At 50.2% G+C, this 27723-nt stretch overlaps 1 long non-coding RNA gene across 7 annotated transcripts in view; it reads right to left on the minus strand.

The window, feature by feature from the left end:
- Positions 1–27458, minus strand: part of LOC105469110 (uncharacterized) — a 46045-nt gene extending 18587 nt beyond the window's left edge. The window contains exons 1-10 of one of the 7 annotated variants that reach the window (XR_011616003.1): positions 27359–27458; positions 21088–21211; positions 20860–20951; positions 14511–14753; positions 11992–12063; positions 10942–11170; positions 8459–8609; positions 7849–7979; positions 7357–7488; positions 6620–6714 (exon numbers count right to left, since the gene is read on the minus strand). This is a non-coding gene — a long non-coding RNA (uncharacterized lncRNA). Of the gene's footprint in view, positions 1–6619; positions 6715–7356; positions 7489–7848; positions 7980–8458; positions 8610–10941; positions 13109–14510; positions 14754–20859; positions 20952–21087; positions 21212–21319; positions 21714–27358 lie in introns of all 7 variants that reach the window. The other 6 variants (XR_011616004.1, XR_011616006.1, XR_011616007.1 and 3 more) reach the window with 6 other exon arrangements.
- Between the last annotated feature and the right edge of the window lie 265 nt (positions 27459–27723).

A 27723-nucleotide genomic window follows, 5' to 3' on the forward strand; every position in this document is an offset into this window, starting at 1 on the left:
GGCTGCAAGAAATCACAGAAAATGAGGGACCTTAGAGAGCATCTATTTCAACCACCTTATTTTACAGATTAGGAAAATAAATCTCGGAGAGTTTAAGGTCTCACCCAAGGTTGTTTAGCCATGAGTGGCAGAGGCAGCCCATAAAGGAGCTAAATGAATGGAGAGTCCAGTGGGCAGGTACTGCCCAGGAGCAGAGGGAAGCGCTTCTGCAGTTCCTTGGATTTTGTTGCCTGAGGTCGAATGAAGAACTCTTAAAGGGATAATGGCTCAGTAACTCAGGCGCTAAAGTAATGGAAGCGAGAGGGAAGATCACCTCCTGACTAAATCTCTGGGGGACAGGGGGCGGTGGGAAGGGGAGAGAATTGATGGGGGCCTCCTCCTGTGTCCCTGAACAAACACAGAGCACTTGCTAGAAAAGTGCTTAGGAACTAATCACACCTACGAGTGGGAGGGGTGCCCTTCAGATGGTAAATCTCCCCATTACCAAGGATGCTTCCTTTATTGTGGATGCACAGGCTCCTCAGAGCACCCAAGGCGCTTGGCATCTCCCTTGCTCCTGGTGAGACCGGAAGGCAGGCTGGTCTCCAGCTCTGCAGAGTGGAGCTGGGAGGAGTTGCAGCTGCCCCAGCCCTGAGAAGTCACCAGTACTTAGGGTTGCTAGGTTTAGCAGACGAAAATTCAGGATCGGCCAGGTGCGGTGGCTCACACCTGTAATGCCAGCACTTTGGGAGGCCAAGGCAGGTAGATCACCTGACTTCAGGAGTTCGAGACCAGCCTGGCCAACATGGTGAAACCCTGCCTCTACTAAAAATACAAAAATTAGCTGGGCGTGGTGGTAGGTGTTTGTAATCCCAGCTACTCCGGAGGCTGAGGCAGGAGAATCACTTGAACCCGGGAGGCAGAAGTTGCTGTGAGCCAGGATTGCGCCACTGCACTCCAGCCTGGGTGACAGAGCAAGACTCCGTCTCAAAAAACAAAAAAATAAAATAAGAAAAGAAAGGACAGGACGGCCACGTAAATCTGAAAACCAGCTCTAACTGCGTACCTTTTGTAACGTTTTGGTGAGAGAAAGCTAAATAAGAACATTTAGGGTATTCCGACAGGGTCAATATGGGTCAAAGGACAACATCTGTTAGCTCAGAAGAAATCTGTCAGCACAGAGCATATCATGTGCTGGCCGGGCACGGCGGCTCATGCCTGTAATCCCAACACTTTGGGAGGCCAAGGTGGGAGAATCACTTGAGCCCAGTTCAAAATCAGCCTGGACAACGTAGGGATATCCCTGTCTCTACAAAAATAAAAAAATGAGCCATGCCTGATGGCACTACCTGTGGTCCCAGCTACTCGAGAGGCTGAGGTGAGAGGATTGCTTGTTGAAATCAAGGGTGCAGTGAGCTGTGATCACGCCACCGCATTCCAGCCTGGGAGACAGAGCAAGACCCTGTCTCAAAAAACAAACACACACACAAAAAAACAGTGCATACACAGGGCCCCTGGCCACCCTCCCCACTCCAAACCCCAAGCAAGTGTGTGGGAAGTGCCCCGCCCCACACACAGTAATCTGTCTGCTCCTCCTGGAGTGAACTCCATATAAATACCAGCCTGGCAGTCTGTGTGTGCTTCCCCACTGGGGTAGGGGCCCAGAAAAGAAGGGCTCTCAAAAGTGGGCTGATAACCTTCTAGACTTGTTAGTCTTTTCATCCTAGGGGGCCTTCCTGGTGGAAGCAGGCTTCAAAGAAAGGAGATTTACATACACCACAGAGCTCCAGCATCTCCTACATTTAAAAGTCTCGGACACTCTTAAAGGACCAGATAAGTTGCACTGGAATAAAAGTGTCAAACGGGAAGGCGGGGCGGGTAGGGGGCGGGTGGAGCCATGGGGCTTGGACACTGTGGCTGGCAGGTCACTTCACCTTTCTGAAACTGGCTTTTTTATTTTATAGTTACGGGATCTCGTTATGTTGCCCAGGCTGGTCTCAAGTGCCTGGGCTCAAGCGACCCCCCTGCTTTAGCCTCCCAAAGCTTGGGGATTCCAGTGGCCGGCTTGAAACTCTCTTTCTTATTTGTGGGATGAAGACTGCCCAGCCCACAGGTTGGTTTGAGGATCATGTGGGGTGATGGAAATAAAAATGCTTTTAAATAGCAAGCTGCTGTGGGGCGCAGTGGCTCACGCCTGTAATCCCAGCACTTTGGGAGGCCGAGGCAGGTGGATCACAAGGTCGGTAGATTGAGACCATCCTGGCTAACACAGCGAAACCCCATCTCTACTGAACAAAAGTAGAAAAAAATTAGCCAGGCGAGGTGGCGGGCGCCTGTAGTCCCAGCTACTTGGAGGCTAAGGCAGGAGAATGGTGTGAACCCGGGAGGCGGAGCTTGCAGTGAGCCGAGATCACGCCACTGAACTCCAACCTGGGCAACAGAGGGAGACTCTGTCTCAAAAAAAAAAAAAAAAAAAAAAAATAGCAAGCTGCTACGGACTGGAATATAAGCTCCTAATAAAATTGAACATGACCTGACACCGAGCACCACGCTAAACACTTCACGTGCTTTGTCTCGGAGCCGCTCAGTTAATCTCATCATCACATGCCTATGGGGCAAATCCATGACTTCTTCACTTCGCATTTGTGGAGCTCAGAGGTCTCATACTGCCTGGCCCCACAGTCGGTAAATGAAAGACAGACCCTGGCCGGCCGCGGTGGCTCAGGCCTGTAATCCCAGCACTCTAGGAGCCGAGGCGGGCAGATCACGAGGTCAGGAACCATCCTGGCTAACACAGTGAAACCCATCTCTACTAAAAATACAAAAAAATTAGCCAGGCATGGTGGCGGGTGCCTCGGGAGGCTGAGGCAGGAGAATGGCGTGAACCCGGGATGCGGAGCTTGCAGTGAGCCAAGACTGCACCACTGCACCCCAGCTTGGGCAACAGAGTGAGACTCCGTCTCAAAAAAAAAAAAAAAAAAGACAGACCCTGATTCCAAATCTGGTGTTCATTCATTCCTTTTTCAACAACAATTCAGCAAGCGTTTGCTGCTGTCAGCAAAGTTCAGGGTATCAGAGAGAACGCAGAGGATGGGAGACACCCACTCTTGCTCTCATAGAACTCACAGTCTATTGGAACCATAACCACAAGAGAAAGGATCCTTTTCCAAGCCTTTACAAGGCACCAGGGACTGTGCCAGGTGCTTTCCATGATGTAGGAACTAATGTTATTCCCATTTTATCAATGAAGAAAACCGAAATTGAAAGAGACGAAATGATAAGCCCAGGGTCACACGGCTACGGTGGAGCTTGGATTTGAACCCAGGTCCTGGACCCCAGAGGACTTGTTCTCCCTCACTGCTGTGCTAGATAAACAAAAAACTTTTATTATGATGATTTAAAGCTTAACCTTTACTCTCAGGATAGGGTCCCCATATCTTACCATGTCAGGTTTTCAGAGTCTAAGTTTGTGAAATTAGAAAGAAGAGGAGAATCGCTGGGTACAAAGGTGAAACAATGCTTTGTAGGAAGGATCTAACATTTTCTTTCAGGATGAGGGCAGGAGTGCGTATCTGAGGCTTTGGCTCAAAGACAAAGAGGTTCACTTCATGATCTACAACATTTCCACGTTGTACCACTGCATCCCGGCTCCCCGATCCCCTTGGAAGAACTTGTTCTCTCAGAGCGAACTCGCATGCTTATCTGTCAGAGGGACCTGCCATGCTCAGGGCTCAGCACCCCCAAGTTAAGGAGACAAGAGCAGCCATCTCCTGGCCCCCAAGCACCCAGACTCACACCCGCCTCTGCTGCGACTTCACTGAGGAAGGAAAAATGGTTTGCACCGCCTGTACATTAAGAAGCATATAATTAGGCATAATAAAAAGACGCCGGCGCTTGTGTATATAAACATAGTTTTGACTGAGTGCCTTCTCCCAAACAGCCCTTCCGGCTCTCAACAGCAGCCTTGGAACATCTTAAACATATGGTGGCCATCCAGGCCGGGAGCCAGTTGTTTGGGGAAGGGGGTTACATGGAAAGCTGGTGAGCCAGGAGTCAGGACATTTACAATCAGGGAATAATCTGTGACCTGCTACCCCAAGTTGAGCTGTCCTTCTCTCTGTCCCTCCTCTGCCCCAGGCTCAATTTGCCCCCAAAGACAATACTAGGGAATTCTGCCACGTGTCTCCAGGGAGGGGGAAGGAGAGCTGCTGAATGGCAGGAATATTTCCTGGTTTTGATTTGGGGGTCCTCCCATTTCTATCTGCACTGATTTCGGCACCTGTCACCTGCAAGGTGCTGAGTAGGCTAAGGAGGGAATCCCCCAGTGGATAAGCCACTTCCGAAGGTGTAGCAGTTCAACAGGTGATCAAATGCACCCCTAATTTCAGTCAAGCTCCCAGCCTTGGGTTCTCCAGCCTCAAGCTTTGCCTGGCCTGCCCATCAGGGTGTGCTCTTGCTGCCAGCTGCTCCTGACCAGGGCGGTGAGTCTTCAGGCTGGTGCTAACCCGGAATTTGTGCAGTGGCCCCCAGGCTCCTGGAGACCCCATGCTGCACCATGAAAGGGCCTGCTCGCCACAGTAGCGGGCTCTGTTCCTAGCCTTCCCCACCATCACCGCCACCTCCCCACACAATCCACCACTTCTCTGCAAAACTGGACAGCAGAGCAAAGCTGGCTCCAAACTGGGAAGCTGGGGAGCCAGTAGAGCTGATCTCCTGCACGTCCTCCTTGGGCCGTCACTAGCGGGCCTCTCTCAGGCAGGCGTGTCGCCCAGCTACGCTGTCACTCTATTTGGGGTGGGGGGCAGTGAGGAGGAAATGAATGCTGGAGGGGACAGTGCTTGGCCTCCTCAACCTGCATCATATGTAGTGTCCTCTCCACACGCCAGACAAACTGGAGATGCTGGTCCCAGTTAGGTTCCGCTGAAAGCAGAGCCTGAAGCGAAGACTTGGATGCAAGTGGTTTATTTGGGAGATGGCCCCAGGAAGCAGGAGTGAGGGGCAGGGAGAGTGAGACTCGGAAGGGAGAAAAGCAAGGAGGGGTGCGTTCTTGGGCTTGTCACTACTGCGGACAATGGGACTCAACCCCACTGGAGCCCCTCTGCAAAGCCAGGCATGGGGTGCCCTGTCATGGTTCCTCTGGAAGACCGCAGACTAAGGCATTTTCCCTCTGCCCATCGGCTGAGGTTTGATTCTCCTGCTTTTCCACTTGCACCTGCAGTGACACTCCTTCCTGCTTTGGGGACAGCCCCAGGCAGAGACTCAGGGTACACTTGAGGTTGGGGGGTGGTTTCAGCATACACGGACTGCCCCCCACAGCTATGGACAAATCAGAAGGGGCGAGGCATGCAGACTCAGAGCACGGATGGGTAAGCGAATGAAGGAGTGAAAGAGTAACTTTAAGAGTTTCAGGGAGTGGACCTTGGAGTGCAAAAGCGGCCTCTTCTCTGCCTGAGGATCACCTCTGTGTGAACCTCAGCTTTGTCTCTGAGAAGGGGACAATGCAAAGCCACAGGCGGAACATCATAGCCAGGACAGCAGGGATGTGCTAAGAGGGCACGAGGCTCTGGGAGCAGGAGAAACGGCTCAGGCAGGAGCTGCAACTCTCTGGCACCATGCTAAGGAGTTAGGACTGTATTTTCTTCCCATCACAGGCACGTGGGGACATCCTCCTATGAGCAAAGCCAGGAGATTTACAGTCTGTGGCTTGGGTGAGGCAGGCTGCAGGTCAGGGGCAACCCCTGCCAAGGAGCGGTAACGCCCACATCCCCTCCACTCCCTCCGCCCACACCTGCCCCTTGCTGTGTAGACACGCCCTCATGCTGGCCGTGACAATGAGACTGAGAAGTGAGTCCCTGGGAGTCAGCAAAGGTTTCTCAGGAAAATATGAAAATGATTTGATTTTAGAAAGATCAGACAGCTAACAAGAGAGTGTCTGGGAGAAGGGAAGGGAGTCAGTGTTTCTCAGCTAAGATGGCACCAAACTCCCAGGCACTTGAAAGGTGTTGGGCATTTTTCCTTCTTGCTATGACCGGGGAGGGCACTCCTGAATCAAGTGGTCATGAGAAAGGCATCCTGCGATGCGCACGACAGTCCCCCAGCAGCAAAGAGCAGCCCACTCAGTCCAGGGGCATCTCCCCTGGCCCCACAGTTGGTAAACGAAAGACAGACTCTGATTCCAAACCCGATGTTCGTTCATTCCTTTTTCAACAACGATTCAGCAAGTGTCTGTTGCCATCAGTAGAGTTCAGGGTATCAGAGAGGAAGCAGGGGATGGGAGACACCCACTCTTGCTGTCATAGAATTCACAGCCTATTGCAACCATAACCACAGGAGAAAGGATCATTTTCCAAGCATTTACAAGGCACCAGGCCCCTGGCTCCTGGAAAAGTCACCAGTCTTCCAGGAGTCCCTGTTACTCTCCTCATGACCCAAATGTCACAGCTCCCCCATTGAACACCCCTGAAAGAACACTTAGAAACAGCCCAGGGGAATGATACAGGGAGGGTTGCTGGACTTCCCATTCAGCCAGGAAGAGGAGTGGGAGGCAGGTTAACTGACAAAGGAAGGCAAAGCTTCTAAGCTGTGTGCCCAGCCGGCTGAGTGTTTAGGGATACGATAGAGGACAGCAGCTGAGAGGTACCTGAAATGGGGTTAGAGGGAGACAGTCTTGATGTGCAGTTGTCACAGGAAACCGTGAAGGAGCTGGTGTGAGCACTGCTGAGCCGGGCCAGGTCTCTGTAGAGGCAGAAATGAGAGATGAACAAACAGAACCGACCACTCCTTTTGGGGCCCCTCTGCAACGTGGTCACTGCAGCTCGGGCGGCACTGGACAGGTGGGCACCACAGAGCAAGGGGGCTGGCAGAGAAGGGTGGGACTCCCTTGCAATTCTGACATCTCCCTTCAGCAATCCATCCAGAGAGACGTTTTTATGTAAGCAGTAGCCAGAGAGGGATTGGAGATGCTAATTCCATTTCATTAGATCCCAGCAGCTTTCGATTACAGCAGGCCAGAGGGAGGAAACAGAGCTGATGTGTTTTTAAAAGCCGCAGTTTTGCGCTGTTTTTAATTTAATGCTGCTGGTAAAAAGATGCCGCCTTGGAGTCGCTAACGATTCGCATGAATTATTTTGGTTGATTTACACACCCCTTCGACTTTAAATAACAAGGGAGGAAGGAGAGCTGGGTCCCCCCTGGAGCTGCGAGCCTGCAGCTGGAAGAGGATGCTGCCTACTTGAGGGTTTCTTTTTTCTTTTTTTTTCGATTGTTTCCTCCATGTGGGGCTGGGCCCTGAGCATTTATAAACAGGACACAAACTTGGGACACCAGACACCGTCGCCCTTGGACCACTCCCCTCCAAGCCATGTCTTGCCTACCAACCTTTGCCAGAAAAAGCCAGTGGTTAGTGTATTAGAGTCAGTAAAATGTGTCAGGCTTAGGACGAAGCTCTTAGATGCACAAACTCTGATGCTCACATTCATGCTGAGAATTAGTGTGACTTTCCCTGTGTCCCTGAGGAAGAAAACAAAGCTCTGAGAGGTGAAGGAGCTTGCTCAAGGTTGCCTCGCTAGGAAGTGGCAGAAACAGCATCCAGACTCATGCACAGCAGGGCCCTTCGGGTTTGGTTCAGTATTGCACCTGCAGGCCTGCAGGAAATGAAAAAGCAAGGGACCCAGATTTGTCTGAATCCGGAGTCAGAACCCTTCCCATTTTTCCAGAGGTCCAGTGCTCTCCAAAGGGACTGGGCTGACCAGAAAGGCCAAGACCAAAGGCTGAAGGGAGTGGAACCCTCCCTTCCAGACTCCCAGCATCCAATAGGCATCTGAGCAGCAGTTTCACCCAGGGCCCCCAAGCAGGGACTTGATCACGTGCCTGTCTACCAGGAAAACAGTTTGAGGGTTGGAACAAGTGTCCAAAAGGAGCCTTCATTTATCTTGATTCCCAGCTCATCTCCATCAGGGGAAACCTCTCTTGTCTGCCGGTGCTCCTCTCCTTCTTCTTCCCTTCAAAATAAAATTAGAGGCAGCTGGTAAGAGCATTAAGTCCTCTCCAAATTTCCCCTTCTCATCCGTCATGTCCAGGCCCGAGCTTTGAGGCTGCACTGGGGAGTGAGGGTCTGTCTGCTGGGAGCAGCAAAAGGCAGACAGGGGGCTGGCGGGGAGGGAGGAACCCAGCTCAGGCAACTAGGGAGAGGCCTGGCCTCGCCATCACCAGGCGGTCAGAGCAGCTGCATCTGTGATTCAGGCCAGCGGGAGGCTTTGAGGCCAGCTGAGCCAAGGCAATCAGGAAAACCACCAGAATCAGGAGGAGAGAAATAGAGGCCCCCGGAAGCCTTGTGGCTTTCCCATCAGGGAGGAGCAATCAGTGTATATGCAAAGCGCTGCAGATTGACATCACAGGCGTTTCATCCGGGGTCTCAAGCCGGGAGAAACAGGTTACAAAGGTGGAAGTCCCAGGTTCAAATCCCAGCTCTGCTACTTACTAGTTCTGCGGTCGCAGGCAAGTTATTGGGCTCCCTTCAACCTCCATTTGCTGATGAAAAACGAACCCAGCAGGAAGCAGATGGCACCCGCCAATAGGCTCAGCAGAAGGCCTTAGCCAAGGGACCAGGAGCAGTGACATAACCTGCAGATCTGGAGCAAAGTGAAATGTGGGCCCCATGGTTAAAAAGTGTTAAGAATTTCCAGATGATGCCAGCAGAGCATCAGACCAGGCATGGGCCCTTCTAAGCGCTAGGCCCAAGATGATGTCATGGGTCACAGGTCCACAAAGCTGGCCCTGGAAGGGGCTTTTTACCAAGATGTGGGCGGGGTTTAGGAAAACCACTCCTTGTGTGACAAGTGAGTGACCTGGAGAAAGCGTATCTGTCCCTTCGCTGTAGAAGGCCTCAGAATGGGAACAGAGCTTTGACAGGGGTCGGAGGACTGGGGAAATTCCCACTCTCTCTCTGTGACCTGAATCGAGAGGCTAGTGATGCGGTCCACGGAGCTCTGCCTTGCAGCGCGGAGCAGTGGGGACGGGCCGAGGATGGCTGTGGCGATGAGCAGCTCTCTGCCTCGCTGGGAGGCCCTCATGAATGTTTGTGCATGAAGGCGTCTAGCACAAGAAGGCCCTTATGAGAGCTCTTCGGCTTCTTCCTGGGGCACTGATGACATCCCCCACTCTGTTCTTGTTCCTCTGCTCTATCTTGCTTCCTCTCTTGAGGGTGGACCCACTGGGAGATGTCTTTACACTCCCTGTGGCATCTCCCAGCTGAGAACACAGCCAGTGCCTAGGTAATGGAAGTCACTGAATGAATCTGGTTGTGAGTGGGAGCCACCGGCTCAAGCTCTTTCACAGTGAATCTGGTGCTGCCCTGGAATCTGCATTCCCTGGTGAACAAGGACAAGGAGGGAGACACCGAGCAGGCCAGTGCCCACCAAGCTCTGGGTCTCATCTGTCAGGTGGAAACCGAGCCCCGCAGGACACAGCAGCCACACCCCGAGAGGTAAAGAAAGGGACTAGGATCGAAGTGGGAGAACTAAAGGCAGAGCTGAAGGGGCTCCAGGTGGAGGGTGAGGCTAGTAAAAATTGGGGTGTTCCGGAAGCCAGATGTGGTCTGACTCCCTCCTGTAACCCCTCAGGGGGAGCCCCTGTGAGGGGCACAAACACTCAGCTCTGGAAAGCATGCGGTCACATCGCCAACATGTTAGAAGAGTGCCATCTGCCTGGGAACAGCCTCCTCTGTGCAGAAAGCTTGCCATGCCTCCTGGTGATGCCAGCTGCAGGCTATGTGCTGGGGCAGCTGGCACCACCCTTGGACCTGCTCTCCCCTTCCAAGCAAGACAGAGACCCTGCTAAGGTGAAAGTATGAAACCAAGCACAGGGCTCCCAGATCAGAGGTGTGGCTCAGTAATGCTCTAAAATTGGGTCCAACTTTGGAAGACCCAGCGTCCTCTCTGCTGGTCAGGCAAGGTGTGAGCCCGCCAGGGGCTCAGCTCCCCAGATGCCCTCATGCAGTGCTGAGCCCTGAGCTGGGGGGCACTTTACTTCTCCACATATCCAAGCTCTGCCTCTCCATAATCATGGTTTGGGTCCTTAAGAAGCAGTTCCTGAGTGGATTTGAGCACAAATCGTTTATTTGGGAGGTACTGGCTATGGGGGGAGCCCCAGCAGGAGAGCAGGCAAATGACCCAGAGAAGGGAAGGCGGCCAGGGAAGGGCTATTCTAAGCCCACTGCCAAAGCAGGTACTAGGGCTGCATCCTGTGGGGAAACTGAGAAACAACACAAAACACAGGATCTGGAACCATCCACTCCCAAACCTACGTAAGGGGTAAGCTGAGATGTTTATATGTCAACTCATGATGATCTTCAGCTGAGGGCTGCTTCTGGGGGATGTTCATTCTAGGCTTTTCTGGGGTCTCCCAGTGCAGGGGTTGGGGGTCCCGAGGCTCTGAGAGACCAAAGCTGGCAGTTGAAAGTTAGCCCAACCGTGTAAAAAGGGATACAGTCATAACACTTATGGTGTCCGCTTCACCCTCTGAGCTCCAACACGTGTTCATAGCACCCCAAAAGCATTTATTAAGCACTCCCAGTTTGTACCAAGTTTAGAAGAAGATACAAAGAAGACTCGGTTATCTCTGAACCTAATGGTCAGATAGGCACAAGGCAAAGCCATTGCCGTGCAACCTCACAGCAAAGGCAAGCCAACATCAGAGCACAGAGGAGGGAGTGGGGAAGTGGAGAAAGCTTCCATGAAAAGAGAAACCTTTGCTCCTGATGGCTTTTAATATCACCTATACGTTAATAACTGTCAAATTTACATATCAGCCTGAACTGCTTCCCTGAATTTCAGACTTGTAGACCTGACTGCCTACTTCCTTCTGCTTGTATGTTTCATACGGATCTATATTTGTTATCTATTGCTAGCTAACAAATGATCCCAAAACATAGCAGCTTAAAACAACTGGCATTTATGATCTCACATGGTTTCTGAGGGTCAAGTTTCCAGGAGAGGCTCAGCAGGGTGGTTCTGGTCTGGAGTCTCTCATGAGGCTGCAGTTGAGATGTTGACCAGGGCTGCAGTCATCTGAAGGCTGGACTGGGGCTGGAGGATCTGCTTCCAAGATGATGCATTCACATGGCTGCTGGCTGGAGACTTCAGGTTCTTCCCACACACCCTCTCCATAGGGCTACTCATCATATGACAGCTGGCTTTCCTCAGAGCAAATAACCCAAGAAAGAAAGGGAGACAGAGAATGAGACAGGCAGGGGGTACAGTCTTTTACAACCTAATCTAAACACTGGCATAACATCACTTCTGTCACATTTTATTGTTCACACTGACCAACCCTGGTACAGTGTGGGAGGGGATACCAAGAGGTGTGAATACCAAGAGGTAGGGCCTGGCCAGTCACAGTGGCTCACGCCTGTAATCCCAACACTTTGGGAAGCAGAGGTGGACAGATCACTTGAGCCCAAGAGTTTGAGACCAGCCTGGGCAACATGGTGAGACTGCATCTCTACAAAAAACATTTCTAAAAATTTATCTGGATATGATGGTGCATGCCTATAGTCCCAGCTACTCAGGAGGCTGAGGAGGATCACTTAAGCCCAACAGGTTAAGGTTACAGTGAGCCATGATCACACCACTGCACTGCAGCGTGAGTGATGGAGTGAGACTCTGTCTCAAAAAAAAACAAAGGGTTATGGTCATTGGGGTCATCTTGAAGACTGGTGACCACAGGATCTTAAACTTAACACGCCCAAGATGGAACTCCCGAAGTTTCTTCTTCGTGCACAAAGCTGGCTTCACTGTCTTCCTCATCTCAGTGAGAAATGGCAAATCCGTCTTTTCAGTTGCTCAAGCCAAACCCTTGGAGACATCCTTAACTCTTTTCCTTCCATCCACATACATCCAATCCTTCAGTGAATCCTAGTAGCTCTCCCCTTAAAATATGTTGGAATTCTGACCGTTTTCCACCACCCCCATTGCTACCATCCTGATTTAAGGCACCTGGTTTATCGTCTCTCACCTGGATTATTGCAATGGCCTCCCAAGCGGTCTGCCTGCTTCCATGTTGGAGCCCCACGCAGTCATAGCGATCCTGTTAAAATGCATTACTCCTCTGCTTGAAACCTTGCCATGAGGGCAAAAAGTCCTCACAGGGCCCTTCAGCATCTGACCGCACCACCACCGTCCTAATCTCACATCCTATGACTGCCCATCCTAATCTCACATCCTATGACATCCTAATCTCACCCTCCATCTGGCCACCCTGGATATTCCTGGCACACTCCAAGCACACCCCTGCCTCTGGGCCTTTGCACTTGCTGTTCCCTCTGTCTAGAAAGCGGTTCCCCCAGGCATCCACTTGGCTGGCTCCTCATTGCCTTCAGGTCTTTATGCAGTGCCTCCTGCTTGGAAGGCCTTCCCCTGACCACCTATTTATAAACTTTCTATTTCCTTCCCTGCCTTTGTTTTTCTTCTTAGCATTTTTCGCCACCTCCAAATCATCTATTTTATTTATCTTTCTTACTTGTCTGTCTCCCCCACAGAACGTAAGCTCCGTGAGGATCCCTGTCTGTTTTTTCACTACTCTATTCATAGCATCTAGAATTGTGGCTGACTCATTCAGGATGCTAAAAAACATTTGTTGAATCACCAGAAGGAGGGAACATGAAGAAAGGTATTTCAGTTATCTACCACTTCAGACCTATCCACCTTAACTGGGATGCTTAAAACAACAATCACGTATTTGGCTCCTGAATCTGCAATTTGGGCAGAACCTGGGAAGACAGCTCATCTCTGCTCACATGACATAGACTGGGGCAGCTCAAAGTCAGAGGTGACCCAACCGTGGGGGCTGGAGTCATCTCAAAGCCATCATTGCTCTCTGGTGATTGTTACTAGCTGTCCCCTGTGACGTCAGCTGGGGTCATCAGCCAGAACCCTACTCTGGCCTCTTCATGTGCTGTTGGCTTCCTCACAATATGGCGAGTTCTAAGAGCACTGCCCCGAGAGGTAAGTAGGGCAAGCTTCCCATTTCTGAAGGCCTTGTCCCAGAAACAAATGCAGTGTCACTTCCACCATTTTCTACCGATGAAGGGGTCACAGAGCCTGGATTCCGGGGGAAGAGACATAGACTCCACCTTCCAATGGAGAAGCAACAAATAATTATAGGGCCATGTTTTCAAGACCACCACATAAAGTAAGAGAAACAAAACCTTTCCCAGGCCCCTCCCTTGTGCCGAGCTCAGCATAGGATGTTTGCAATCATCAACACACAGGGAAGGACTTGCCCGCGTGCTGTATCATAGAAAGCGGCAAGCATCTGGTGTGCTTCTGTCCTGGCCCATGAACCCAGCGCTCACTAGGAACTCTAACTTCTTTCCTCCAAATCACACTGCCTTTCAGAGATCATCTAGCTTTCTCGTTGTAATATTCCAGGAGGATAACACACTATTCCCCAGAGAAGGTATTCAGTATCAGGCCAGAGTGTGCTGAGACATTCCCAGAGGGATAAGTTACAGACTAACCCAAATGACTTTTTTTGAAGGCAGTGCTGTATCTCCAGCCCAAAGAAAAAGCTAGATCAGGCTTTCTTTTTATTTTTTTTTTTCCTCTTTTTTTTTTAGACAGAGTCTCACTCTGTCACCCAGGCTGGAGTGCAGTGGCATGATCTCAGCTCACTGCAACCTCCACCTCCTGGGTTCAAGCAATCCTCCAACCTCAGCCTCCCAAGTAGCTGGGATTACAGGCACCCACCACCATGTCCGGCTAACTTTTGTATTTTTAGTAGAGACGGGGTTTCACCATATTGGTCAGGCTGGTCTCAAACTCCTGACCTCAGGTGATCCACCCACCTCGGCCTCCCAAAGTGCTGGGATTACAGGCATGAGCCACCGTGCCCGGCAGGTCAGGATTTCTTCACTGGGGTTCTGTCGACATTCTGGGTCAAACCATTCTGTGTTTAGGGGCTGTCCTGTGTGCATTATAGGATGCTTAGTGGCACCCCCAGCCTCCACTCTCTAGATGCCGGTAGCAAGCCCTTCAATCTTTCTGCAGCTATGACAGCTAAAATGTCTCCAGACATCAGTAACCTTCACCTTGGGGGCAAAATAACCCCCAGATGAAAACTACTGGGTTAGAATGATGCTTAAAGTATTATTTGCAGGCCGGGCGCGGTGGCTCAAGCCTGTAATCCCAGCACTTTGGGAGGCCGAGACGGGCGGATCACGAGGTCAGGAGATCGAGACCATCCTGGCTAACACGGTGAAACACCGTCTCTACTAAAAAATACAAAAAAAAAAACTAGCTGGGCGAGGTGGCGGGCGCCTGTGGTCCCAGCTACTCGGGAGGCTGAGGCCGGAGAATGGCGTAAACCCGGGAGGCGGAGCTTGCAGTGAGCTGAGATCCGGCCACTGCACTCCAGCCTGGGTGACAGAGCGAGACTCCGTCTCAAAAAAAAAAAAAAAAAAAAAAAAAAAAAAAGTATTATTTGCAGTATTTTCTCAGTTCTGGATCTGTTTGAAGTTTTCTCCCCCGGCTCACTTGTAGCTCCTGATCCCTTTCATCTTCTAGACACCGTGAACCATGTACTTGACCATGTGGCCCACTTCACTGTGATGATTGGAAAACTTCGAATCAAAGTTGTTTCCGGGTATATTCCACAGGGACATGCCTCTTTAGTCTTATGTCGGCTCCATTTTACATCATTTCTTCTTTGACCAAACTCTTCATTTATGCCAGTCTTCTTATATGTTATGCATTCTTTTTATCTGTCCTAAATCTTTTCTAGAAGAAAGGAGAGTACAAAGAGCTAAATAAATAACTGCAGTCAGGGTAAATATTCATGGAGATGACGTCACAGAGAGGCAGACACCTGCCTGGAGGGAAATAGGACAAACGGAGCATGAGGGCTTGGCGAGAAGGCAAAACCAGGCAGATGGGAGCCAGTTGATGTGTCTGGGCAGTGTGAGTCACCAGAGGGGTGATTAGAGAGGGGAAGATTAGAGAGAAGATGGACAGAGGCTGGGGTGTCAAAACCCTTCCCCCAGGAAAGGATCTTGTTTTGTTGTATTTTCTGTTCACAGGAAAGTCAGGGGAAGGGGTTGTTTGTTCACTCGTTATTTTTGTTTTAGAGACAAGAGTCTTGCTCTGTCTCCCAGGTTGGAGTTCAATGGCACAATCATGGCTTACTGTAGCCTCAACATCCCAGACTCAAGCAATCCTCCCACCTCAGCCTCCCGAGCACAGCTGGGACTACAGGCATTTGCCACCACATCTGGCTTTTTTTTTTTTTTTTTTTGTAGAGACTGGGTCTCACCATCCTCCTGCCTCAACCTCCCAAAGTGCTGGGATTACAAAGGTGTTTGCCACCATGCCGGGCCAGGAAGCTCTTTTAATCAATAGCGCTTGCCGACAATCAGACCCCACCTGCCACGTGAATAAGTCACCGTGGAAATGAATCTTCCAGCCCCAGTCCAGCTTCCTAAAGTGATGCTGCGTGGAGCAGAAATGGGCTGTCCCCACCACACCTACCCAAACTGCAGATTCTTGAGCAAAATATATGCTTATTGTTTTTAGACACATTTTAAATTGGCTTGTTGCACAGCAATAGATAACTGGAACATCTTTAAATAACTGTCAATCAACCCCTCCCAGACTGTTTCCTTATCGGAATTGTGAGCCTCCAAGGGTCCATGGAGTGCCTGGCATGGGGAAGGGCCTCCTCTGCCATCAGGTATTGGATATGACTGCAAAGGCAGGCAGGTACTAAGCCAAAACACAGCCGTGCCTCCAGCGCAGCTGACGGACAACACAGATGTGAAACTGAAAGACAGTGGAATAAGCGTGCATTCACTCAGAAATGAGGGCTGGAGCTCCTACCGTGTGCCCAGGGAAGGAGTAGAAGGAAGTACAGAACTGTGGGAAGCAGACAGCAGGGAAATCCCACACTGCTCAGTCCTGGCCCCTTTCCTCCCTCTCTTCTCTCTCTCTGGGGTTCTCATCTCTGCCAGCCACATCTTAATTTTTGTGTATGTCCCAAGATAGTCTTTCCTATGAGTCCCCCACATGTATATCCAACATCACCTCCTGGGTGCATCGAAGACCCTCACCCTCAACAAGTCCAGATCCAACCTTGTACCTACCCCCACCTCCCAACATCAAGTTGATCTTCTTCTGCTCTCCCCAGGTCAGACAGTAGCTTTGTCCAGGGCCACAAGTTATCAGCTGACCACCCTGCCTCCTCCTCCTCGCCCTCCTCCCCATATCCTAAATGTCACTGAGTCCTTATGGTTTTGCTTCCTAAATACCATTCAAACTGGTCCACTGCTCTCCGTCTCACAGCCGTCCCCCACCACCATCTCCTGCATAGCCATCGCAATGGCTTCCTTAATAGCCTCCCCCACGCCCATTGCCTCTCCCCTCTCACCTGCCCACACAGCAAGAGCAAGCTTTGTAAAATACCAAATCATTTCTGCTTAAAACTTTCCACTGATTTCCTGGTGCACTTAGGTTAAAGGCCCATGTCCTGTCACTATCTACAGCGGGTTCTGCAAGGCCCGGCCCCTGTGGAACCTACCCACTCCACCTCCTCTGTAAGCCCCTCCCACTCCCTGCACTGCTGTCTATGTTTCAGCCGCCTGGAGCACAGAGCTCACCAAACTCTCCATGCTCTGTCCTGCCACAGGGCCTTTGCACATGCTGTTCCCTCAGCCTAATATGTACTTGACTTACCCCCTTCCAACATACACCTTTCTTTTTTTTTGAGACAGGGTCTTGTTCTGTTGCCCAGGCTGGAGTGCAGTGGCACAATCTGGGTTCACTGCAACCTCAACTTCCTGGGCTCAAACAATCCTGCCTCCCAAGTAACTAGGACCACATGCTCACACCACCACATCCAGCTAACCAACACATACCTTTTCTTTTTTTTTTTTTTTTTTTTTGAGATGGAGTCTTGTTCTGTTGCCCAGGCTGGAGTTCAATGGCATAGTCTTGGCTCATGCAACCTCCGCGTCCCAGGTTCAAGCAATTCTCGTGTCAGCCTCCCAAGTAGCTGGGATTACAGGCGTCTCCCATAACGCCTGGCTAATTTTTGCATTTTTAGTAGCAATGGGGTTTCACCATGTTGACCAGGCTGGTTTCGAACTCCTGACCTCAAGTGATCCACCCGCCTTGGCCTCCAACACTTTGAAGAGGCTTTTCCCGCTCTCTCTGACCAGACCAACCCCACTGGTACCAAATGATACCTCTTTCCTGGCATTAATCTCCATTTAATTTTACATTCCTTTGTGTGATTCTTTGATGAATGTCTTCCTTTTATGCTAAATTTAAGCTCTTGAAGATTATGACTGTTTTTTGGTACTGTTATAACCCAAAAAGCTAGTTCAGTGCCCTGGCCAATAGTAAGCACTCAATAAATATTTGTAGGCTGAGGACCATGGCTCACTCCTATAATCCCAACACTTTGGGAGGCTGAGGCAGGAGGATCACTTGAGTCCAGGGGTTAGAGGCCAGCCTGGGGAACATAGCAAGACCCTGTCTCTACCAGAAAAATTTTTTAATTAACGGGGTGTGGTGGTGCATGCCTGTAGTCCCAGCTACTCAGGAGGCTAAGGCAGGAGGATTGCTTGAGCACAGGAGTTTGAGGCCGCAGTGAGCTATGATTGTGCCACTGTACTCCAGCCTGAGCAACAAGGTGAGACACTGTCTCAAAATAAATAAATAAATAAATATTTTTAAAATAAATATTTAAAAAATAAAATTAAAAATTAAATGTTTTAGAAAGGGCAAAAATAATTGTAGGGGAGATGCTGAGAGGCGAGATGGTTAGTACTCGCTAGAAAACCTGGGCAGCACTTTATGAGGTGGGTGGGACTTGAGGTGACCTTAAAGGAGATTTTTGTGATGATGGAGGCATTTGGAAGGACATTCTAGGTGGGTGGACCAGAATAAACCAAGAGGTGAATAGTGTGTGTGTGTGTGTGTGTGTGTGTGTGTGTGTGTGTGTGTGTGTGTGTGTGTGTGTGTGTGTGTTGGATAACAGGAGGATATGGGCCAGGCTAGCAGAGAGGCAGGTTGGGAAAAGGTGGGACACCAGGTAAGCCAGCAGGAGTAGATGACCAAGGGTCTTGAAGGCGGGTGGAGGAGTCGGCATGTAAAAAGCATGGGAGATTTCAGAGCAGAGTGGTAATCCCAGGCAGGCACTCAGCAGGGCAGCGAGTAGCAAAGCCTCACAGCAGAGCAGGAGGGACCCAGGAGTGTGGACGGCTGGAGGCAGAGAGGAGGCTGGTCAGCATCCAGGCATGCACCACCAAGGACCTGGAGGGAGGGCAGAGAGGACAGAGAGGGCAAGGTGGATAAGGAGGCATTCAGGAGAACGCCATCCCCCAGCTGGGTGGCTGCTGTCTGCAAAGGACCATACAGGAAGGTCCCCCTCCACACTGGAGTGTCAAGAACTGGTCTGTCAGACAGAAGGCAAAAGACACCAGTGCCATTTCCCCGGCTCCGACACTGCCTGGCTCCATGCTCTGCTCTGTGCCCCCTTCCAGCTGAGTGGATCAATATCAGCCATCAGGGCTGAGCCAAGAGACAGAGGACAAGGTTAGCTGTCTGTAGGGAACACATGGAACACCCAGAGCAGGCCTGCCTGGGTGACTTATTGCTTATTAATAATATAAATATGTAAATGTTACGAGGGCCATATTGATCCCAACATATGAGCCATCCATCATGAGAGTGCAGAACGGGGTGTTATAAATATCAAATAATAAGTCTGCAGCCCAAGACTTATCAATATAGGTGGGCTAAGGCTGGGACAGTCCCCAAGGCAATTTTATAATGAGAGCAACTCCAGCAACCTCCGGCCACCACCCCCGCCACAGTGTGTGTGGTCTGTGAAGGGGAGGGGGAGACAGAGGACCCCTCAAATGGAAAGGAAATATTCATATGCAGGGATTCTAGAGAGAGCGCCTCCCCTTTTCTCCTTTACCATGGCAGGAAAAGCTATCATCAGAGCTTCCAATATCTCCAACCTGGCGTAGAGAGGGTTCTCATCCCCATGTGTCCTGAGGCAAAATAGCCTAAGGTTTAGCATGTGGGTGTGAAGTCAGGGAGACCTGGGCATGGAATCCTGCCCTGCCCACTGTTCACCAGCTTCGTAAACTTCACAAGTTTAACTGCTTGGAGCATTGGTTTACTCATCTGTAAAATGGGAATGTTGACAGCAATCGGCAAGGTTGTAAATATTAAATGGGACAATGTCTATAACCACCAGTGTCCGTGGTAGGTATGACAACTATGGCAGAGTGGCCAGGGGCTCCTGTGCCGTGAGACCAGGGACTGTATTAGCCCGTTCTCACACTGCTATGAAGAAATACCCAAGACTGGGTGATTTCTAAAGAAAAGAGGTTTAATTGATTCACAGTTCTGCATGACTGGGGAGGTCTCAGGAAACTTATAATCATGACAGAAGGCACCTCTTCACAGGGTGGCCGGAGAGAGAACAAGTGCCAGCACGGGAAACGCCAGACACTTATAAAACCATCAGGTCTCGTGAGGACTCACTCACTCTCACCAGAACAACATGCGGGAAACTGCCAGCATGATTCAATTACCTGTGCCTCGTCCCACCCTTGACACATAAGGATTATTACAGTTCAAGGTGAGATTTGGGTGGGGACACAGAGCCAAACCATGACACTGAACAGCTCCAATCCAGAGTATCCCATCACTACCTCCAGAAGATGTGCCCAGTAAAGTGACATCACACTTGAGGAAGGAGCAGTCTAACCCCAGTCATACCCCAGCCAAGCCCCAGTTTGGTTTTCCTTGTGAATTTCAGGTTGAATGCCCACAAAGCTCGTGAAGGCACAGGGAATGGGGCTCGGAAATCAGCCGGTCCTTACACAGTCTCGGCCTTCAGGAATTTCAGGCTACAGTGGGGGAAGGGACACCTAAAGCCTGAGGCTGAGCAAGTGCTGTTGGAGGGGTGCTCAGTGCCCCAGGGGCCTAAAGAGCAAGGTCACGTCCAGCTGAGGGGAGTTGAGAGGGGCTTCCTGGAGATGAGCCTAGAGTGGGCAGCAAGAGGAGAGAGTGGATCCAAGCTCACCCACCAGCCTGGGCCCTGTGCAGAGCAGGAGCTGGGTGGGATGTTCCCATTCTTAGCAAACCTGGAGGGAGCTCAGGCCTGTGGCTATGAGCCTCATGCCCAAGCCTGGGGGCTACTTCATTCAGCATGAATTTTTTTGCATTAATGTTGGATTTTGATTATTTTTTATATTGCGTTAAAATATTGTTTATCTTGATGACTGCATTTTTGGTGCCCCCTTAAATTTTGAGGTATCCAGCGTGATGCCTCACCCTGCTCCCAGCTCTGCCAGTGACTGCATTTTCTGGGCTTATTCCCCTTGCTCACCAGCTCTCGGCTTCCAGTTATCCAACCCACTTTCAGCTGGCTCCAACTCGGCCTTCCGAGTCTTCTAGACTCTGACTCCGTCTCCCCATTCCCCACCCCAGCCCCCGTGGTCTCACAACCCACCGCAGTGGTGATCAACCTTTGCACCTGGTGGCGGAGGCAGTGCAGGGAGGAGAGCTCCCGCCATCAGTGCCTCCTCCCTAGGGAGCACCCGCATCACCCCAGGCTACATGCTTTCTGGCACTATCTGGTTGTCTGCCCCCACCCCAGCTCCTGAGAGGTGGACACCGTCAGCCTCCTTTGTCAGGTGGGGAACCTGAGACCCAGGGAGACTGTGGGACTCGCCAAATTCACACAGCTGGTTGAGCAGTGGTGGATCTGGGATGTGGTTCTAGCAAAGTGCTCTTTTCACCAGAACCCAACATTTCCCAAATTGTGATCCTTGGAACCCATGTTGCATGGGCTGTATATTTGTGAGACCTGAAAGGATCGGCTTGACGGTCAGAGAAGCTTGGCCTGCAGATGTGCGTGGAGGGCCATCATGAGGAAGTCGTCAAAGACTCTAGGCAGTTCTGCAGTTTAAAAAAAAAAAAAAAAAGAAATTGATTTTAACTCAGCATTTTCCAAACTCATTGATCTCAAAACTCTTCTTTCGTGGAACATCTCCCTGGGCCAGTTGTGCATCTTATACAGTCAAAAAACACTGACCTGTTTTTAGCGTGAGAGTTTTCCAGCAGGTCCAAATGGGTCCTGCCAGGACCCATACTTGAACCTTGACCTTGTAGGGGAGGGAAGCTTTCTTTTCTCACTCCTAGATTCATGGCTGAGACACCTGTAACAAAAGACAGCTTAATAAGAGAAGAGCATACAAACGTATTTAATGTAAGTGTTATGTGGCACAGGAGCCTTCGGAAATGAAGACCCAAAGAAACAGACGAACCTGTGTATTCCTGTGTTTAGGTTTGCTGAAGAGTGGACAGTTGCACAGAAGTGGATGGGACAGAGAGGGTCCAATGTTAACGGTCATAAACTAGGGGGGCTTAGCAAGGCCCGTTTGTTCAGATTCTTCTCTGTGTCCCTGGGTCTTCAGGTCTAAGGATACTCCTTTTCTCTGGATACAGGAATCGTGCCTCTCACATTAGGGTCTTATGACCTGCTTCAGAGGAAGGGCAGAGGATTCCTTTATGGCCTGTTTCAGGGGAGAAGGGCAGGAGAATGCCAGACAGACCTTCCCTCTTCTTCTGTTCCTCAAGTGCCAGGTGCCATATTTCAGGGTGGTGGCTCCTAAACCCCACCAACCTCTACGCTGTACTCCATTTTCCGACTTAGCTTGCCTTGGTGGAAGAGGAAGGAGAGGAGAGAGGGGCTTTAGGAGAAGCCCAGAATGGACTTTCAGATTTTACATTAACTATTTCTATATTGTTTGATTGTCTCACACTGCACATGAATTACTTTGTGAGGAGGGAGGGAAAGAGGGGAGAAAGAAGAGAGGGGAAGGTGGGGAGTGCTGTGCTGACCCCTATCAACTCCAATGGGAATGGCACCAAGTTCAAGGGGCTGAAGAAGAGATCCGGAGCCAGCAAATGAGACACGGGGTTTTACTGGGGCTTATACAGAGAGGAGAGAGTGCAGTTGGCAGCAGGCTGGGGAGAAGAATCGCAACCGTTTGCAAAAGGCATGCAGTTTCTATGGCACTTTCACTTAGCACCCTCTCGGCTCAGATGTTCCTCATAGATAAGGAATGAATCTCTGGGTTGGACACTCGGGATTCCTTAGCTCGGAACTCCAAACCTCATTCAGGTGTGTCTGCCATACAAGGTCGTGCTCGGGGCGTGCTTAAGATATTGCTATCAGGTGCATTGACCAAACGGGGAAGGAGAGAAGAAAAAAGAAAACAGGAGAGGAAAGAAAGGAGGGAGGGAAGAGAGGAGAAAGGGAAAGGAACAGAAGAAGAGAAGGAGGAGGAAGGGAGAGAAGAGAGAAGTGGGGAGAGTGAACGTGATCCTGGGGTTTGCAGCTCCGACAGCCCATCCTCAAGTGAGAGGAAATCTCAGGAATGAGAGGAGGCTCAGCAGGCAAAGGCATCCCCCTCCCAGGTGCCCCCTTCATCTTCCTCACTCAGTTCCCAACTCCACCCTCTCCCAACCAAACACCACCAATCACACATGAATTAAAAGCCATTTCCAGGTAAGCCCAGTGGCTCACGCCTGTAATCCCAGCACTTTGGGAGGCTAAGGCTAGTGAATCACTTGAGGCCAGGAGTTCAATACCAGCCTGGCCAACGTGGCAAAACCCCATCTCTACAAAAAATTAGCTGGGCATGGTGGTGCGCGCCAGTAGTCCCAGCTACTCAGGGGGCTAACGCATGAGAATCGTTTGAACCTGTGAGGCCGAGGTTGCAGTGAGCTGAGATCGCGCCATTGCACTCCAGCCCGGGTGACAGAGCGAGACTCTGCCTCAGAAGAAAGAAAAAAAAAAAAAAGCAATTTCCATGACAGAGGCTTTGCATCTGCCCCGGGCCTCAGCCACACAGGCTTTCACAGTTTGCAATCTTTTTGTTCAACTCCCCTCTCTCCCCAGCCATTCTAGGTAGGGTGGAGGGGGCAGCTCAGGGTCTTCTCCCTGCCCCCCAGGCCTGGGCACCATTAGTATTCAGCATCTTCTCGGTAATGGTCCCTCTTCATGCTGGTTTGATTTTATTATTATGCCAACACACTTGCTTAATTCTCTGCTGTCTTTCTTCTGCACTGTTGATTTACACTGTTAGTGTTTTAATTATACAATTCAGCACTCCTTAAAACATGAAAAACTGCTCAACTTTTCAAGCAATTAAAAGGCAGCAGAGTATATCAGCAGATCCGAGACAAGATAAGTAAATCAAGCAATTAAAAAACTCGTTTGGTGAAAATGTAGCAACCCACCCAAAACGAGCGAGGCCGGTGGGCCCTCCGGACCAGAACTTCGGAGAGCAGCGCCTCCTCCATCTCACCTTCCTACCCGGGAACGTGGCGCCTTCTGCCTTACTCTCCTTCTTACTCTCCCTGGGTTGAACGTGAGGCCTCGCTGACCTCAGCCCAGCCTGGCTAAGAGGGCCTGCGTGGGATGACCTCAGGACTCGGCCGACCACAGAGTCAGGTTTTAACCTGGTCGCCGAGCAGCTCACAAACTTGGCCGCATTCCTCCTTTCTCTCGGCCTGTTTCCCATCAGCAAATGGGACTGTACCATGACGTTTTTTGTGTGGGGGTGAGTAAAATATACATAACAAAACTTACCATCGTAAGGGAGAAAAAAGTATCTTTTCCTCACCATCCTAGGTTCACAGCCAAAGCCCCAATAACAAGACAGATTAACAAGAGGAAAGCGTAGAAAGCATACACATTGATTTAATGTTTTACATGACACAGAAGACTTCATAAGGAAATGAAGATCCAAAAAAACAAATAAACCTATGTATTTTTTATGCTAGGTTTGATAAAGAAGTGAATAGTTGTGGAGAAGGATGATCAGATGAAAAAGCACGATCTAGGCCAGGCACGGTGGCTCACACCTGTAATCCTAGCACTTTGGGAGGCCGATATGGGCAGATTTCCTGAGTTCAGGAGCTCAAGACCAGCCTGGCCAAGATGGCGAAACCCCGTTTCTACTAAAAATACAAAAATTAGCTGGGTGTGGTGGCATGCGCCTGCAATCCCAGCTACTCGGGAGGCTGAGGCACGAGAATTGCTTGAACCTGGGAGGCGGAGGTTGCAGTGAGCTGAAATTGCACCACTGTACTCCAGCCTGGGCGACAGCAAGACTCTGTCTGCAAAAATATATATGATCTAAGGGTCATACACTGGGGGCACCTAGCAAAGCCTGCTTGTTCAAATTCTTCTCTGCATCCCTGGGTCTTTAGAGATAAGGCCGTTCCTTTCCTCTGGGTACAAGGGAGGGTACATCTCACATGAGGGTCTTATGACCCACTTCAGGGTAAGGTCTCAGAGAAGGTGAGAGAGACCTTCCCGTTTCTGCTGTTTCCTCAAATGCCAAGGTGCATATCTGGGTGTAGCATGCCTGAACGCCATTATCATCTTTCCCATTTTTAAGTGTACAGTGCAGTGGTGTTACATTCATATGGGTCATTCACATTTGTATGGTACAGTCATACCGTTGCCTAATTGTCATCACCATCCATCTCCAGAACTCTTTTCATCTTGCAGAACTGAAACTCTACACCCATTGAACACTCCCCATTCCCCTTCTCCTGTATCCCTGGTTTCTAAGCTGGTTTCCATGGAGCCCCAGGGTTTCATCTCAGGCCCCTAGAGGGCTGCTAAGAGCAGAAGCAGGTAGCAGGGAGATGAGTAAGCAAAGCTCCATTTTAATCTGTTTAAGCTATTAGGCTTCCAGATTTGATTGCATTTGAGTATAAGGCTCTGAAGATTATTTTTTGAAGTCAGAAAATGACTTTATGAGACCATCTGAAAGACCTAGATTGGGAAGGACTGACTGAGAGGCTTGAGTTTTTTCTAAAGGAAAGTTCTGCCCACGAGCAAGAAGGATGGGTCCTGCTTCTCTGGGTCTAGGGCAGGGCAAAATACACTCCCCCCAAATGAGCTGGGCTCACCCCAGGAATCCAGGCTCCTCCCAGGCCTTAACCAGTTCCCTCCCTCACGAACTCTTGGCATCGTGACTTCAGGCTCCAGGGGACCCAGAGAACCAGGGACTCTCCGTTGCACTGAAAGTGAGGGTGAGGAGGGTGGGGACAGGGTGGGAGCAGGGACAGGAGGTGTGCAGCCCACTTGTCCATCACACAGAGAGCTGGAAAGACCAGTGGTGATACCCAGCGCACACTCGCTGGCCAGGCTGTCTGGGAGGAGGGTATTGACCCAGGCAAGAAGGGAGGCAAGGTGGCAGGTGCTCTGGAGTGGGCACTGAAGAAGATGGAGGGGCCGAGAGACAGCTTCAACCCGCAGCATATGGCTCAGGGCACAACCTCCCTGAGTGAACACACTTCCCCATCCTTCATCAGCCGCTGTCAGGAGGATTATAAATGCGGAGAGTCGGTATCCAGAATCTTAACCATGTTGGTCACAGCAGGAAGAGGCAAGGCCAGTGCCCCTGAGCTCTTGGCCCTGGGACCCGGGTTCAGGTTTCCTACAAGAGAACAAGCACACCCTGGAGTGTGCCTGGATCCAGCCCTCCCAGAAACTCTCCCCGTTCAGGGGAAGAGGTACAGGATACCTTATCAAGGAAGCAGAGGGCTTCTCTGACATTTCCTTTTCAACCTGGTACCTTCCCTTTAATGACACCCAAGGGACTAGGCAATCAGAATCTAGAAACGGTATCCTTTCAAGAAGTGGCTATTTGCTGGTGGTGTATCTCTCCACCGGGTCTTGTTCAGCAGACAGAGCCTCCCAGCCACCAACGACAGCGGAAAGTAGTCATGGGTCACTATCCAAATGAGGTGGGGGATGGGGGCACAGACAGGTCCTGTCTTTATGATCTCGTCCATCCCCCCAGCTCCAACCCTGTCCACACACTGAGCCAGATCTTCCTGGGTCACCTGCTGGGCCACAGCTCACCCTGGTTCCAGTCACATGTCTGCCCTTGGACACTCAGGCCAGCCCCTCCCCTGGGTTCTGTTCACAAACCCTCCCAACCTGTCCTGCAGTCTCTTCAAGGTTACTCTCCCTGAGCAATTTCTGTTCCAAACAGTTTCAACCGGCTGTTTTTGTAATTCCAGAACCTCCATTAATCATTCTTAAGCTCTTTGAATACAATATTTTCTCTAAGAACTGAAATTTCTTCACAACTCTGTACTTTCCTGCCATCTCCAATTAACCACACTCATCAGTCATTAACATAAAGCATTAGCATATCTATAACTTCTGTATACCTTGATTAATCTGGTTTGGATTTTTCTCCCAATTGCACCTAATAGGCTGAGGAATGACCAGGATGTAAGGGAGTGTGCACCTCACCCAGCCTCAGCATTAAAATGTTAGAGCAGAAATGAAGTCCCAATGTTGTTAAATCCAACTCTTTCTTTTTGCACATAAGGAAACTGGGCATTGGAGAGGTGAAGTAGTATCCCTCCTCCTCCCACCAGCCACCCCAGGTAGCGTCGCCCCTAGCGTGCCTCCTGCAAACTAGTTCCCAGAAATGCTCTGCAAAAAGCAAAGGGAAGGGGTGGTATATAGAGACCAGGGGACCTGCAGTCAAGTAAATTCAAGAAGGTCTGAGTACTAAGTCATTCCCTTGCACATTCATGTTAAAGGCTTTTGAGAAGTCTTACAGTAAAGAAGCCTGTTATCTTTATTTAACCCAAAATTTGTTTAAGCATTAGCTCTTTTTTTCCTCTATGCCACCTATATTATTTATATATTGCTATATTTAAAAATTACCCCCGGCTGGGCAGGGTGGCTCACACCTGTAATCCTAGCACTTTTGGAGGTCAAAGCAGGTGGACTACTTGAGGTCAGGAGTTCAAAACCAGCCTGGCCAACATGGTAAAACCCCGTCTCTACTAAAAATACCAAAAAAAAAAAAAAAAAAAATTAGCCAGGTGTGGTGGTGTGCACCTGTAATCCCAGCTACTCAGGAGGCTGAGGCAGGAGAATAGCTAGGACCCAGGAGGCAGAGGTTGCAGTGAGCCGAGATCACACCACTGCACTCCAGCCTGGGTAACAGAGCAAGACTCCATCTCAAAAAAAATAATAAAAAATAAATAAAATAAATAAATAAATAAAATTATCCCCAAAGCTAAGTAGCTTAAAAGAATAGACATTGCTATCTCACATAGTTTCTGAGGATCAGGAATCTATAAGTGATTTAGCTGGGTGGTTCTGGCTTGGGGTATCTCATAAGGCTGCAGTCAAAATGTTGGCAGGGGCTGCAGTAAGCCAAAGGCTTGACTAGGACCGGAGGGTCTGCTTCCAAAGCCAAAGGCTTGACTAGGGCTGGAGGGTCTGCTTCCAAGAGGACTCAGTCACTCACATGGAACTGATTGTTCGCAGAAAGCCTCAGTGCCTTGCCATGTGGGCTCTCCATAGGACTATATAAGTAAACTCATGGCATCACAGCTGGCATCTCCCAGATGGAGCCAGAAGAGAGAGAGAAGCTTTAGTGGCTTTTATGACATCATTGGAAGTCACACACCATCATTTCCACAATGTCCTATTGGTTACACAGGTCAGTCGTACTTGGTGTGGGAGAGACGACAAGAGGGTGTGAATACCAGGAGGTGAGAATCATTGGCCGCCCTCTTGGAGGCCAACTACCACACCAGCTATTAACTCTACACATCTAGAGAACCACTAACCCAGAACCTACTCTATGGGGATTAAAATACAACCAAAAAA

This window comes from Macaca nemestrina, chromosome 17 (genome assembly GCF_043159975.1).
Source record: "Macaca nemestrina isolate mMacNem1 chromosome 17, mMacNem.hap1, whole genome shotgun sequence".
Taxonomy (NCBI): Eukaryota; Metazoa; Chordata; class Mammalia; order Primates; family Cercopithecidae; genus Macaca; species Macaca nemestrina.